Source organism: Pinus tabuliformis, chromosome Q (genome assembly GCF_031772625.1).
Source record: "Pinus tabuliformis cultivar Carrire ecotype Pingquan chromosome Q, CPIR1, whole genome shotgun sequence".
Classification (NCBI taxonomy): domain Eukaryota; kingdom Viridiplantae; phylum Streptophyta; class Pinopsida; order Pinales; family Pinaceae; genus Pinus; species Pinus tabuliformis.
In genome coordinates, this window is record NC_142296.1 from 316,288,285 (window position 1) to 316,303,653 (window position 15,369).

Sequence of the window (15,369 nt, forward strand, 5' to 3'; positions counted from 1 at the left end):
TTGGAAGCTCAAATGACAAAGCTGCATGAGACCAGGGAAAAGCTGGCCAAGATCGATGATAAATATGATAAATCAAAAAGAGAAGTGGCAGAAAAGGGCAGGGAGATCAAGGCCCTTAATGACAGGATCAAAGAGCTGGAAAAAGAGCTCAGATTGGATAAGATTGTATCTGAAGTCAGAGCAATGATATGGGCCAATATTGGCCAATCTATTACAAATCAATGGCAATACATTGAGACAATCCATGAGCAATTAGATCTCATCCCAAAAGCACAAAAGGAGGTCCATAGAGCAAGAGCTGCATTGAGCAATATGCCTGAAGTGGCCACCAGAATGATCAATGTACCCAATAATAGGACAAGCTCTCAGTTAGCTACCATTGGAATCACAAACAGAACTGAGACTATTAAAATGATCAAGAGGGTGCTTACTTTGAGAAATTTGGTGCAAACACTGGACATAAGAACTCAGGATATGCACACTGAGGTAAACAGGTTCATGGAGAGATTTCAGGTATTGCAGAACAGAGGACTCCCTAGCTTACTGAACAGCGGAGGGAAGCTATTCACCCATGAACAGTATGCTAAAAGAGTAAATGTTTTTGCCTCAGCACAGATCAATGAGAGGGCTAGCACTTCAGAAGACACAGGACCGGTTACAGGGCAGGATTTCTATAGAAAGATAGAAAATCTATTTTTTATAATGAATGAAATTAATCACTTGTTTGATACAGCTCCCAATTTCTTCAAATACACAGAGGCAGAGGAAACAATGGAGGCCATTCTCAGGCATCAATTGCCTCCACAGGACTGGTGGGTCAAGGCAATTCAAATGATTTTATGAACAGCAGGCCATCCACTAAATTTCGGTTACAGAAAAACTGAATTGTCATGCACAGGACAGTTTATTTCGGTCAGCAGGCATTTAAGACGAAAGCTGAGCCAACTCAGCAAAGCCCATAGCCAACACAACAAAAGGAAAAGCTACAGGTGTCCAAGCCGAGAAAAGACAGCGGAACAGCTCCACAACGCCTTCTTCAGCATTGATGCGGATCACTCCAACCGACTCGTTAGATTCCCAAAGCTAAAATATCTTCTGACAAATGCAAGAGCATTTATGTTGTATTAAAGGAAGCATTAACTTTTACTCCGCTGTAATGACAAAGTTGGTGAAAGAGTTATTTCTCAGATGACTCAACGCCTTGATATTTTGTAAAGATGTTTTGTATTTATAGAGCCCTCGCACTAGAGATGAGGGTTGTTGTTGATTTCTCCTGAAGAAGTTCTTATGCTGTAATCCTTTCAGAAGTTAATAAAGAAAGCAATGGAATTTCTCGGATTTCTGAGGTGTTGGATGCGTTCTGGTGTCTGTTGATAACTGCTGGATCCCTGTGTATTTCACCATACAATAAGTCTCTGTATCTCTCTCCGTTAAATAGTTGTTTTGTTAAAATCCATATATGTTATCTGATTTCAATACTAAGCAACAAGGAAAAAGAATAGCTTCAGGATTTATTCACTGAGTACCCTGAGTTCAATCTGTTGTTGTTTATGAATGTTTTCTTCAGCTGTAATCTAGATAAGTGTAATTCTTAATTGCTGCACTTTCAGAATACATCTTTCATAGTGACCTTTGTCACAGGGATTCAAGTTTTTTTGCTCCTGTGCAGTGTGCTCACCTTCACCCCACCAACTTAATAGAAAATTCTTAATTGCTTTCTGTTGGTTGACATACATCACCATTTGATCTAATTTTGTCTGTCTAAAATACACAATAGGCCCTGCAGTTTGAACACCACCAATCCAGCGTATCAGATCATTTCACAACTCCAGACTCCATTGTCCAATGGTATTATACTATCTAAACACTATATCATAAGACCTAAAAGAAATCCTTCAACCAAAAACATAAACCAAAACCTGAGCACAATAGCTAGCCTAAAACACCATCATAACAGAGACAAATCATAAAGAGAGAGCCCTCTCTGATCACAGTTTGGCTAGAAGCTGTGATCCAAAGACTGGTTAGTGGTTACCCCGGCCGTATTCCCTTGGGAGTCATAGGGAACAACCTGGGTGTTAACACGAGGTGCTATGGAAACTGATCATTCTTATCTCGGTTCCCTAGGACCAACTATGTCAAGACTCATGCGAGGCCTCACCATGGGCACTCTCTCAAGGAAAATGAATACTATCAGAGTACCATACCCAAACTCTCTTTGGGCTCAAGTCTTGAAAGCTGTCAATTCTACTTTCGCCTAGCAAAGGAATCCCTCACACCAGTTGAATACATGTGGTTGTAAGCAGACTATTTCTAGTAGAAACTGAGCCTTTGAAGCAACATGTTGGCTTTTGGATCCTACCAAGCATACAATCATCCATATAATTTCCCTCATTGGCATAGTTCTGATCCACTGAATAGGAACTCAGTTTCTCACTAGCGCACTACCTAGTCTGTAATGTATCCAAACTAAATCCCCATTGGGCCTAGGATCTATTTTCCCTCCTATTACATTTACCTTGGCACCTCTATACAATAAACTAGTGAGGAAGTAAATATTGTCTCTTTCGATAGAGAGCTCATGATTATCAATCCTGAACAAACCCTGATGTTCATTCCATTTTTCAATAATCCAGCTGAGGAGGTCTTCCTAACCCTTCATCAGGTCAAGTATGGCATATTTTAGCAAACCACATCTTCGCAAAGTTGTTAAACTTGTTGGATCATTTAGCATTTGAAGTTCCTCATTATCATGGGCTCTTTTCTGCCACAGACTCATGATCTTGGCCCCTAACTTGCATAAAAACACACATAAATCAGTCTTTCAGCTCTGCAAAATCATGAAAAATCAAGTTGGGGGTTTCTAGAGTGCACCTAGCATCATTAACGCTACCCCCCAAGGCCCACAGGGCATACTAATGCACCCCTATTGAATGGGTAGAGTGTTTAATGCTCCTCACAGGCCTGGGAGACAACATTAGATGTGCTGGAAAAATAATGTAATGAAATGCAAGATAAAGGTTATATCATCTACCTGGAACAAACAATGCATCCAATGGTTGCCTGAATTGCTCACAATCGCTTATGGAAGATCTGCTCCTTTTCACTCCAAAACACTCTCATATAACTCAAAACAGTGAAAATGAAGGCTTTTCCCCCTTCTTATAGGAATTATGTAGGTATTAATCACTTTGTAGTCATTAAAATTGAATTTTTTCATTCATAGATTGTTAATCATATACCATTTTGATATTCTGTTAAATTGTGCTGATGCCATGATGAAATTTTAGTGTTGAAATGAAGAATTGATCACGTTTGACTCCATATTAGCATGATCCTTTTCGGGACGTTTTTCTTTCTCTTGAAACGAAAAATCCCTGAGTTATCATATTCGGGCTCGTAAAACTCCTATGAAGACGATATGGGAACTTTCTTTTTTCGGACCTTTTCTCACTCTTGAATTGAAAAATCCCCGAGTTATCTTCTTCAGACTCGTAAAATAGTTACCAAGAAAACATGAGTAGTTCATTTATATTTTTCCTTGCTCATTAAACTAAGAAATACATATTGAGTTTTCTTCATTTGACTCATTAAAATTCGATGAAGATCTATTGGGTTTGTCTTCACATAACTCATTAAAATTTCATGAATAATATTGAGTTTACTTCATCCTGTCATACTCGTAACAAAATGAGGCAAACGTCTATTGAGCATAAGTTTATCACGTTATCCGGACTCAATAGACTAACCTACATAAAAGGAACTGTGTCAGGTTTACTATTAAACCTTTGTTACACCCGGTTATCAACTATGACAGAGGGACCCCTTGGAGTTACTTTTTAAGATATTTTCATACTCTCTAAATATTAAAAAGCCACAGGGTTTACCCGTCTGGACTCATTAAAATCAGTCAAATGAGGAAAAATTAGATGACACAGTGGCTCTATATCTATTTTCAAAGGAAAAAATTCGCAATAGTTGTACCCTTAAACATGGCACTCCCTCAGAAAATTTTTGTCATCCTTTGAGATGAACCTTACCATCCTATGAGTTTAGCCTATATACTTGGATGTTCCTGCATCCTTGTATCCTAAAACTTCTTGGTGTTCATGAGTCTAAAGCTGTCTAGGAAGAATTTGTGTTGTGCCTTCTATTTTTCAAGGGAATCCTTCATCCTTTGCTTCCAATATCAACCATCGCTAATATAATTCCATCACACCCTACATTTGTTTGACCCATTGCTCAAAATTTATCTTCAAAAATAATCATTCTTTTCCTGTTTCATCTCGACTGATGTATGACATATTATTTCGTACCTTTCAATAGGTCTCTTCCTATTGCCTTCAACACTCTATCTGGGAAGCAGATCCAGCAACATATTAGTACCCTGGAACTTGTAGTCACTAGTGGTAGGTTACCTTGTGTTTAATTGGGAGTTTTTATTATTGGCTCCAGTTGAATTATTTAATAAGTCTTCGAAAACAACATCATTATTCACACTCTTTAGGTTATACTTCGCATATTGGAGACCATCATCATTATCGGTGGCCATTCTTGCATCTGTTAACAGTTTCATCATTGTCTAGTAATAAAACAATTTCTCACATGTTCGACATCAGCTCCTTTATTCACATGTGTAGAAATATGTTGTTTAGACAAAGCGGTGACCAAGACCTTCGGTAGAGGCTTGCATCACTCAACCTTGTTTTCTCTCCCAAGCTACGTATATTTCTTTCAGAGGTAGCTCATCAGGATGATCATATTATGAAACAGTTCCACATTGTGCTTATTGGTGGACATGATCATCATTCCTCTTTTTGAGAAATCACTCTGACAAAGCTACTGAACATGGGAATGCCAGACTGGGGACATGATTTTAGATTTTTAACATATGTGGTTTGTATCAAGTTTCTTGTAGTCCTGAAGCTCCGATCCTCTCTCTCTTTTTTCCAACAATTTATAAAGTATTTCATCCATCGTCTTCGTCTTTGACCCCACACTTTAGAGGGAATCTGTGAAACAGAAAAATGACCTCCTCAATAGCTAAGAGGTGAAAGATAGACTGGTTAAATACATGACCTAGTTCATTAGCCTATTTGCCAAGGTAAAACTCCCTAGGAACTAGCAAGAAGAGTCATCACACTCCTAATGCATGAGCCAGGCGAGTTAGTCCCTAGGGTAACTCACTATTTTTCGAAAGGGACAACGTTACCAATATTTTGTGAGATTGCGGAGGTCAAAGAGTAGGTTAACTGACTGGAATTCCTCTTTTCACTCAAATGTCAGCCGAAAAGAAGGAAAAATCTACCTTCAACCTGTCTAAGGATATTTCTATTACTAATGGAGTCTATTGAAATGGGAAAGAGAAATAAAAAAAGGAAACTTCCTAGATTTTTCCTAAGGGAACTCTTGAGAGAGTTGGAAAGGATAAGCCTCTCATCATCTATATATTGGAGGCTTTGGAATTGTGAAAAACGTCAAAGCATTGTCAACTAATTGTCGAAACTTTGTATGAGGTATAGTTTTTTTTATACCAAGAGGTTAAGAAGAGAGATAGAGAAAGGTGGTGGAGGATTAAGGGAAGCTTGATTCACCAGATGGTTCTAATAATTATTTCCTATCTAATAATATCGACCTGATGTTGCGTTGTCTACTTGATGGTGCCAATGTCATGTTTATTTACATGTTGATTTAGTACCATTGTTTATGAGTAGCTTAGATGCATGTAATTTTCATACCTTTATGTATTAATGTTTTAGTTATTAGAGTTCACATGTTGTAGTATTACTATCCATCTTGTTTGTATGCAAGTGTTGATATAGGAGCTAGCAAAGGGGTCTTTCGCTCTACTACATTGGCTTCTCTAGAAAGACTGCATCAAGATATAAAATAATCTCTCTTTTTGTGATTTGAATGTCATGCATTGATATATATATATATATGCTTCTTTGTGCCATCTGCACTTAATCTGAATGGTATGCCTTGAATCCCAAGAAGATCCTTGAGGGTATTCCAGCCACAACCACCCATGCATTAATCCCTATAAAATTCATCCTTAATAGTAAATCCACCTTATTGTTGATACCCCCATCTTAATATGTCAGTCTCCCCATTGTTTAGGATTGGTCTCCGGTGTAGAATCAAAAGAAGGGCCTCCCAGATCAAAGGAGGGTCATGAGGAGGCCAATTTTGAGGGGGTTTCCACTCACACCATTTTGAATCCTGCATAGGGTTACTCCAAAAGTCCCGCATCAAGCTGGGAGGTGAATGCTTGAAGACCTTTAAACTCAAGATTTTGGTCAAGTTTGGGGAACTACATCCACTCATCAGCCCAAAGGATAGTTGTTCTTCCATTTCGTACTTCATAGAAGCCATGCTGTTAGATAAAATCTGGTTGAGACTTGCCTTTGTTCCAAATCGATGAACCTAGTGGAAGGATGGGATGAAGGTGGAGCGAGATTTCCCAGGCCTTGACTCTATATTTAGTTGTTGGGATATTTTTCCATAGATCATGTCCTCCTTGAATCCATTTCCACCACACTTTTATGTTTAGGATCTAGGTAAGAACCTCCAGATCTTTGAGTCCCAGTCCACCTTGGATCTTGGGTTAGCATAATTTATCAGAGACAACCAAATCCCATTTATGGCCAAATTGGGTCACTGACCATAGAAAATGATATAACTTGGCTGTCAATTCTTGCTAACTGCTATTAGGGTTCAGGAGAGCCAAAAACTTCTATAGTGGGATAACATGAAGGACTATCTTTAACAACACTAACATGCGGGATGAGTTCAAATCACAGAAGACCCAACTAGATAGTTTCTTGTAGATACAAGAGAAATTACTTCTAGATGGACGTCTTCAGAGGGTTAGGTACTGGAGGAACACTGAGATAGGTGTTGGGGACATTCCAAATTCTAAATCAAATTGTTCTAGCCAGATGAGCTTGAACTTGCGGATGCGTGTTGAAGAAGAAGACATCTGACTTTTCACCATTTTTCAAGGTATTAGAGGCCAGCTCAAAGGTATCTAATTTTTTTCCAAACGGCTTAGCTTCTTTTAAGAGTTGGCTTCCTGAATAACATATTGTCATTTATGAACTTCTGGTGGGTTACTAGAGGGTCTGCCTGTGAGATGAAGATGATCAAGAGGGCCCAAGAATTTGAAGCAGCCTTGATGAGCCGACCCAGCCCCTCAACAACAATAATGAATAAGATGGGGGAGATGGGGTCACCCTATCTGAGGCCTTGGGAACCCATGAAGGGGCGAGACAGGGCTCCATTTTGAAGGATGGAGTAGAATGGAGTAGATATCAGGGATTTGATCCAACCAGTACAAGATGGAGAAAACCAAATGCATCCAAAATTGAGAGCAGAAAAATCCAATTTAAACTGTCATAAGATTTGGAAAGATCTAGTTTTATGATCATACATGGCACTCAAGAGGAAGTGAGGGAGTGCACCATTTCATGTGTGTTCAAGATTCCATTCATAATCTTTCTACCTTCCACAAAAATAATATGCTCTAGGCCAATAATACCATGGACTAGGGGTTTTAGCTGACGAACCAAGATACTTGAGATGATTTTATAAATTACATTACAAGGAGCTATGGGTGTGAACCCACTCAGCTCCAAGGCAACACCTTTTTTTGGGATGAGCGCAAGGAAAGTTGCATTCAGCCCTGCCCAGAGCCATTGAGATCACCAGGGATATTCCACAAGCTCTCACATCTGCTCCCTAAGAAATTTCCATCCAACTTTCAAGAACTCCAAGGTAAAGATGTCAGGACAAGGGACCTTGTTGGACGAAAGCACCCACACCACCTCTTCATCTTCGGCTAGGGAGACTTCGCACATGAGGGCTTCATTTTTCTCATCTGTGATTAGGTGTGGAATATGTTGCTGGATTTGAGAGATCGCTTCCCTTCTATCCACATATGGCTCCATGAGTATGGACTTAAAATGGTCATTTAGGGCCTCCGAGATTTCCTCATGTTGCATCAGCCACCAATGATTAGATCTATTGATGGAAAATATGTTGTTATGGTGATGATGTTGGACCAACATTTGATGAAATAATTTCATGTTTTTCTCTCCTTCCTTGAGCCATTGAACCCTCAAATTTTGTTTCCGTAGAATTTCCTCCTACTTCCTTCTCTGTTATAACTATGTTAGGAGTTTCCCCTCATGGGATATGTAGGCCTCAAAGCGTCCATCCAAAATAATTTTCTATTGAAGGGTGCTCATTTCCTCCTCAAGGCAACACTTCTCTCGATGGATGTTGTTGAAGTCACTTTTGTTCCAATCCTTCAGTCTCCCTTTAAGATTTTTGAGCTTAAGATGGAAGGTTTCCATCATGTTTTGACACATGATCTTGGAAGTCTGCAGTTGTTATTCCATTTTGGGCATGAGATCATGGTTCTTTAGCCAAAACGACTTGAATTTGAATAGTCGATTCTAGGAGGCCATGTGCAGATCTATCTTTAGGGATATCGACCAGTGGTTCGAACCCATGCATATAAGGATTTCACCTAGAAAAATAAATCCTGAAGTAGAATATTCTCTTAGAGAAGGAAGTGGCTCAGTTTTGAGGTGATTTGGGCAAGGTGGCCTCTTCGGTTATTCCAAGTGAAACTACCATTTATGAATTCCAAGTCCTCCAACCCCGTATCTTGGATGGTTTCCTTGAAGGCCACTGACATCTAATCCAGTCTTCTTAGGACTCTATTTTTCTCATTGAGCTCCTTGATGAGATTGAAATCCCAACCACTATCTAGTTTGGATCCTCCACTAAATCCTTTAGGTTTCTTAAGCTTTGCAGGAACCAACCTTTTTGACCAGGCACCATGGGTCTGTATACACCAGTTAGCCAAACCTTCTCCGCTGAGCCCAGACATTCAATCTGACCTAAGAGAGTGTGACAAATTCCCACCCATTTGGCAAAGGAAACAAATTTGGGGTACCAGAGGATACCTAGTCCTCCTGTACTACCTCTTGCATCTAATGTGATGCATTCTTTAAAAGGCCATATCTTGTTGGAAATTTCTTGTAGTCTATCCATAGTCACCTTAGTTTCTTGTAGAACAAATATATCTGGATTTTCTTTTTGAATTATGTTTCTCAAGTACCTGAGCTTACTTTTGTAGCTGAGGCCTCTAATGTTCCACGAGGTCAGCTTCATTGGGAAGGGGTAGGGAGAGATCGTTGGTAATATTCTATCAGGACATTGGTTTGTCCTGAGTTCACCAAGATTTCCCTTGCTTCTTGAATCACTTCCCGCATTCGTCTTCAAACTCTTTTTCTAGAGCTCGAGGTGATATCTAGCTGCTATGAGGGTTGATCTTCATCCCGTGGTAGTAATGAAAGTTGATTATGAATTTCTGTCGTAGCAATGTGTTTTTCCCATTCATTAAATATTTTATGGATCGAGTTTGGGTCATCCTTGGGTATGTCCGATGTGCCATCCTTCACCCAACTCCCAAGGAAAGTAACCAAAACTCTCTCATTTGAGTGAAGTTGTTCTGGTTTCACATCTTGTTCTAGTGCTTGGCAGACCTAGGCTAAGGCTTGGAGGATTTCCTTGTTATTTAATTGGGCTTCTAGGGATTCCCTTTTTCTCATATGTTTACTCTTTTCCACTTCCAGATTTTGTTCTACCTCCATAGCTCAACAAGCCTATGGGGTTGTTCATCGGGCTTCAGGGTATACGTTCTCCTCTAGCAGTGATGCCTTTGTGAGGAAGGAAAAGCGATTTCTATGAGGGTTGGACAGAGGGGTTTGTGAAGTCAAGGTTGAATGCCCTGCAAGCACAGGCTTAGGTTAAACTCAAAAACTGATGGAAGAATGCCAGGGCTTTTAGGGCCCTATAGAGGGGGGGACTTTGGTCAAAGTGGGGCAACAATGTTGGTCTTCCTGGAATCCATCCAGATTAGGAGTCGGGCCAGCTGATTGGGCTTGCTACGAACAATCCGGGAAGAGATGGTCGTGTTTGTGGCATAAACAGAAATTGAAAGACACATGTTCATAGTCTAAGTGTTGAGACCATATCTCGTCCTGGTATTCAATTTCGACATACTCGGGGAGGGGCTAAGAGATATTCATGTATACATAGATGCGAGCATATGAAAAGAATCATTTACGTCGTGTAATTTCAGAGACTTGAACAAAGTTACAAATGGAATTACATATGAGTTCCAGGATGTCGAGCTCCTACAAGTCCTCTAGCAGGGAGTAGAGAGGAACCTAGATAGGGGTAGCAAGTTTTAGTTCCTTATCAGGGTTGTAATAGGGTTCCTAGTGCCTCATGAATAAGCCAAAGCTGTTCATGAAATAAGGGCCATTGTTCAAAATATATTTCTTGTTTTCAATATCCTCAAATACTATAGTGAGGAATCCCTTGGCCCTAAGGCATAGGTTAGAAGGAGAGATGGATTTCCATTTTAGCTGGATCCATCAGAGGATGTCTATTTCCTATGGCTAAATTCCCATAAACTTGCATATAATTACATGATACTGCATAAACTGACGAGATTTTTCCAGGCAGTTGTGGGGGATAACCACCTTTGGATTCTTATTATCTTTTGGCATGCAACAACCTTTCATCTTGCTTGCCATTGTCCCCCTAGGGCTGGAAATTTTGTCGGCACATTCCTTCTCAGATGTGAGGGAGATGGTATCGAAGTTGGCCTCACAGCTCTCATCAGGATCGATTTGAAGGAGAGAGTGGATCCCCCTCCTCCTAGCGACCCCATCCATTGGGAAATAAAATTAGCACACTCTATGGAGGCAACACCAACAGAAGAGGTGACGACGATACAAAAGAAGAATTCAAGGTTTCACAGGAACCCTACTGAGATGTGACATACGTAGGGGAGCCCCTTCCAGTTCTAATCTTTCTCATAATTAACTACATGATAATTTGTAAATTTAAATGGATGAACTTATTTTAATTAATGTAATTAAATTAATTCAATTTCTACTGAAATAGGTCCCACAACAGTTAAATGTTGGCCTAAATATTATGTAATTAGACAATAAAATGTGATTGCACACCCAAAAAAATAAATCACGCATTAAATCATAGATATAATACATACACACACACATATATAGTTGGAAGTAGATCCAACTAATTCAAAATATGAATATGGAGGTTGAGATATTCTCTCAAGAAAATCCCGAACCAAATTGAAACATATCATGTAAGCATTATCTCCAAGTCCCTCCCTTAATCCTTACCTCACATAGTTACAATTATTAATACAAAAATCACAAAATACAGTTGACATATAAGTCACATCTATCTAATATGGTCTTTGATGGTACTTCTACACACTTTGAAATCTCATGGACCATGCTCTTTATCCAACACAATATTTGAGCTTCCCATTTGACTCATTCAAGGTACAACTCTCTCCAAACATCGTTGACAAACTTTTAAGATCAACAATATTGACATAGTCGACTCGTCAGGGCTTCCATGATAAAAATTGTCAAGTAATGAACCAATATATGGACCTACCACTATTTGTTCGATATTTCTCTTTTGGCTATCCGTGAGTTTCTAGAAATGGTATCTGGATGCTGAATGTGTTCAGAAGTTGATCATACAACTTGACCTGTCTAATACACAAGGTTCTCATACTATAACTAAGAGTCATTATTTAGGGGTTTCTAAGCATGAAGAACAACAAATCATAATAGTATGCAAACATAATTAAACTAGTGATGTGTTCAAGGGATTCAGAATGCGAAGAACCACTAATTTGAATTATGCTTCACTGTTCAATAATTGGCTCTGCACTTTTTCATTTCACACCAACCAAGATAGAAATAAGAAATAATAAAACTAACAAACATGATGACTAGAAAACTAACTTCCCATTCCATCTTTACATCCACTAGCGAACAGTCAAAAAACAGACATGTGGACTAATTTTTTAAATGGTTTCTTTTTGCTATAGAGAGAAAAGAGAGTCGAATGGAGCATGGAAATAAATTCACAAAGTGTGGCATGGCCAATCATAATGTTAATTGCATTAATATGGAAAATACAGACTTCTTTGGTTTCCAGCTTTCCTTTGGACAATGAAGTCTTTCAAATGAGAGGTAACTTTTAAATCAAATATAACTTTGAGCGTGGCCAGTTCCACTCAAACTCCTAATATGCTAGTAATCAACAAATGCCAAAAATCAAAACAACCAAAATCAATTGTTGGCTACTTCTAATATTTGTCTCCAGAATTCTCATTGTTTAATTGGAATTTTATCCCGTGAGAGCCAATTGGGCCAACAAATTTAAGCATCACTAAATTCCATGACAAATCCTATGGACATGGAGCAAAAGAAGGTTTCAATAGGCCTCCACACAGAATATGTAATGCACCTATCTATGCCAACTAGATACAATTGCAACAACAATATTTCCTCATACACACAATAGTTCAAGAATTCAATTCTTAGTCTCCTATGATTAGAATTACACAACACTTCCTCACCACTATCACACATTCCCTCTACGGTAGGTGAGACAATAAAAAATTTCTTCCTATCAAATGGTAGAAAATAATAGCATTCCTGTCAATATGAAACCCAGTTTGACAATCAATAAAATGCAAACAATGGTAATTAATTAACAAAGAGAAGTCTTCAACACAACAGATTGAGCCACAAAACTCAACAATTCATAGAGAGCTTTATTCTTGTCACATGTTTTTGTGCTACTCATGCCACCAATATCATGGATCTTCAACCACAATCAAGAGTCTTTCTTACACAACTCTTCACCATGAAACAAAATGAATGGTAGGTTCTCTCAGCACACATTCAATCATCACTAGTTCTCCATTCATGTACAAACCTACAAACTTGCATGCCGAAAAAGACTCTTTGGAGAGACTGGAATTTGTGTGTTTCTGCCAATAAGACACAACTAATGAAGAAAACAACATTTAAAAAACCAAACCAATCTGCTATACCTTCCCTCGACCCAGGAGGAGCCAAGGCCCATGCCCAAACAACCTCTAATACTAACAAAGAAATGTGATTGCACACCAAAAGAATATTTGTTTCACACATTTAATCACAAATATAATACTAATATGTGTGTGGGGGGGAGTAGATCCAAATATTTCCAAATATGAGTATGGAGGTTGAGATATTCTCTCAACAAAATCTCAAACCAACTGTAAGAATATTGTATAAGCATTATCTCCAACTTTTATAATATAAAACATTTGACTTGTTTTGATAATTTATAAATGGAGTAATAATTGATTTATGTTAATTTATTTTATTAGAGTAATTCATCTTCATATTTTAATTTGTAATTTTTATTTAAAAACATTTATAATCAATTGTAAATTATATGTGTGTATTTCATATTAATTAAAGTTATTTAACTTTGTTAAAAAAACATTTTAAAAAATAAACTCAATCTATTCTCTATGAAATTAAGAATTATGATGGCCCAATAATGGAGAGATAAAATAATAAAGATTTTAGGTTTCGTGTTTCTACGATTATTATCTTGTTGCAAATAGCTTTCCGGATCTGTCAAATTTGTTGTAGTTATATGATCAATGTTTCATACCCCCAACTGTGGTTTATATCTATATCTTGAAGATGAACCATAGTTGGGGGTTCGAAACATCGATCATCTAACTACAATAAATGTGATGGATCCGGAAATCTATTTGCAATAATAAAGATAATAACAACTACACTAAAAAATATAAGACATAGGGAAAAAAAAGTGAAACCTTGGGATCAAGTCCTTTATGATGGATGGAATTTATATAAAGTGTTGGAAATGGGTTCCCCCAAGAGCAGTTTTGGGGCTAAAAGCCTCTGTTTTGGGATAATTTTGTAATAAAGTTGTAAAGTCTCTGTATTTTGTGGTCACGGAGTGCGAAGGTGTCAAGAGTCATAAAGGGTTGTCCACCCTTATTTTGTAAAGTGTAAAGTCAGCTGTAAAGATCCGCTGATGGTCCGCGGACCATGGGATTGTATAAAGAGGAGCTAAGTAAGTAAGCTCTAGGTAGTTAAGTAAGGAAGAAAGTAGCGAAGTAGTGTGGAGAAGTCTAAGTGTTCTCGGGTCTTAGCATAGGTAGAGGCTATGAAGCTGAGTGCACAGAGGCCTAGGGTGGAAGTCTGCAGCTAAGTTCATAGACCCCTACAGGTGTCTGTACAAGGTGGATAGATTTTGTTTAAACTGAAAAGATATCAATAAAGAGAAGTATTCTGCAATTACTTTGTATTTAGTTCTTGTTAATGCATCTGATTATATTGCATTTTAGGTTTAATTTACAATGTTGATTTTATTCGCGAATATATGTGATTGTATCGGTTAATTGAACACAAGTAAGGATATTATTTTACACGGTGCTAGCTCTGATTGATTAGTAAGATAAGTAAAACACTTGAGATAACTTGGGAAGTTATACAATACATTTTCATAGCTACACGAAAGTACCTGGACCACGGGTCAGGGCTATGCGAAGGTCAATTGTACACCTTCGCAGAGGTACTAGAGGGCAAAATAAAGGGTAAACTGACAAAACCCTGAGGCTTAGTGACCTATGCGAAAGTAGGGGCAGAGGGAATAAACCGACATCACGACCATCTCAGGGTGCGGAAACTTGATTCCAGCATCCCCCATACTGCTTTGGGTTAGAATTCAGTCTGTGCTCCACAGGATGATGCCGAAAGGGCCAGTAGTGTAGGAATTTGTTTGGCTAACTAACGCTAAACCTGGGTCAGGGCTCACAAAGCCAACGAATGGTTCTATTGCTAGGATTGGAATCTGCATGAGAGATGTGCGATGTCGTATCACTAGAATCCAACTAAGAAAGAGATCGAGGACTGGTTGGATAGAAACATCCACTAATTCATGGCGCAGGAGAATAGAAACCCACGACTGACAGAGGAACAGTGGCTAGACAAGTACCTATATACAAAAATGCATGAGATCTTTTTCTATTCCTTTTGAGTTGAGTTATACGAGTGGATCACAAAGCTAGTAGATAGCCAAGGAAGGTGGAGGCTTGATGGTCCTATTGTCTGGACCACGAAGATAGTACAGAGACTAAAAGCTTCTAAGGATAAGATCGCCTACACTATCGATCATTGGCTCGTTTATATCATAGGAGGATTTGTGACTGAATTCACAATTGATACCTTAGTTAGTTACAACGAGGTGGAGACACACTTTTTCAAAGGTCCACGAGGTAAGTAGTTGAAGTATTTACATACTTGGATTAAGATGTTATTGTGCAAAAACTAGGTTATGCAGCTACCTTGATGTTCAAAGCTACGCGAAGTGGAAAGACTTACAGGAACGTAGGAAGAAAGGGCCCTGAATATAACC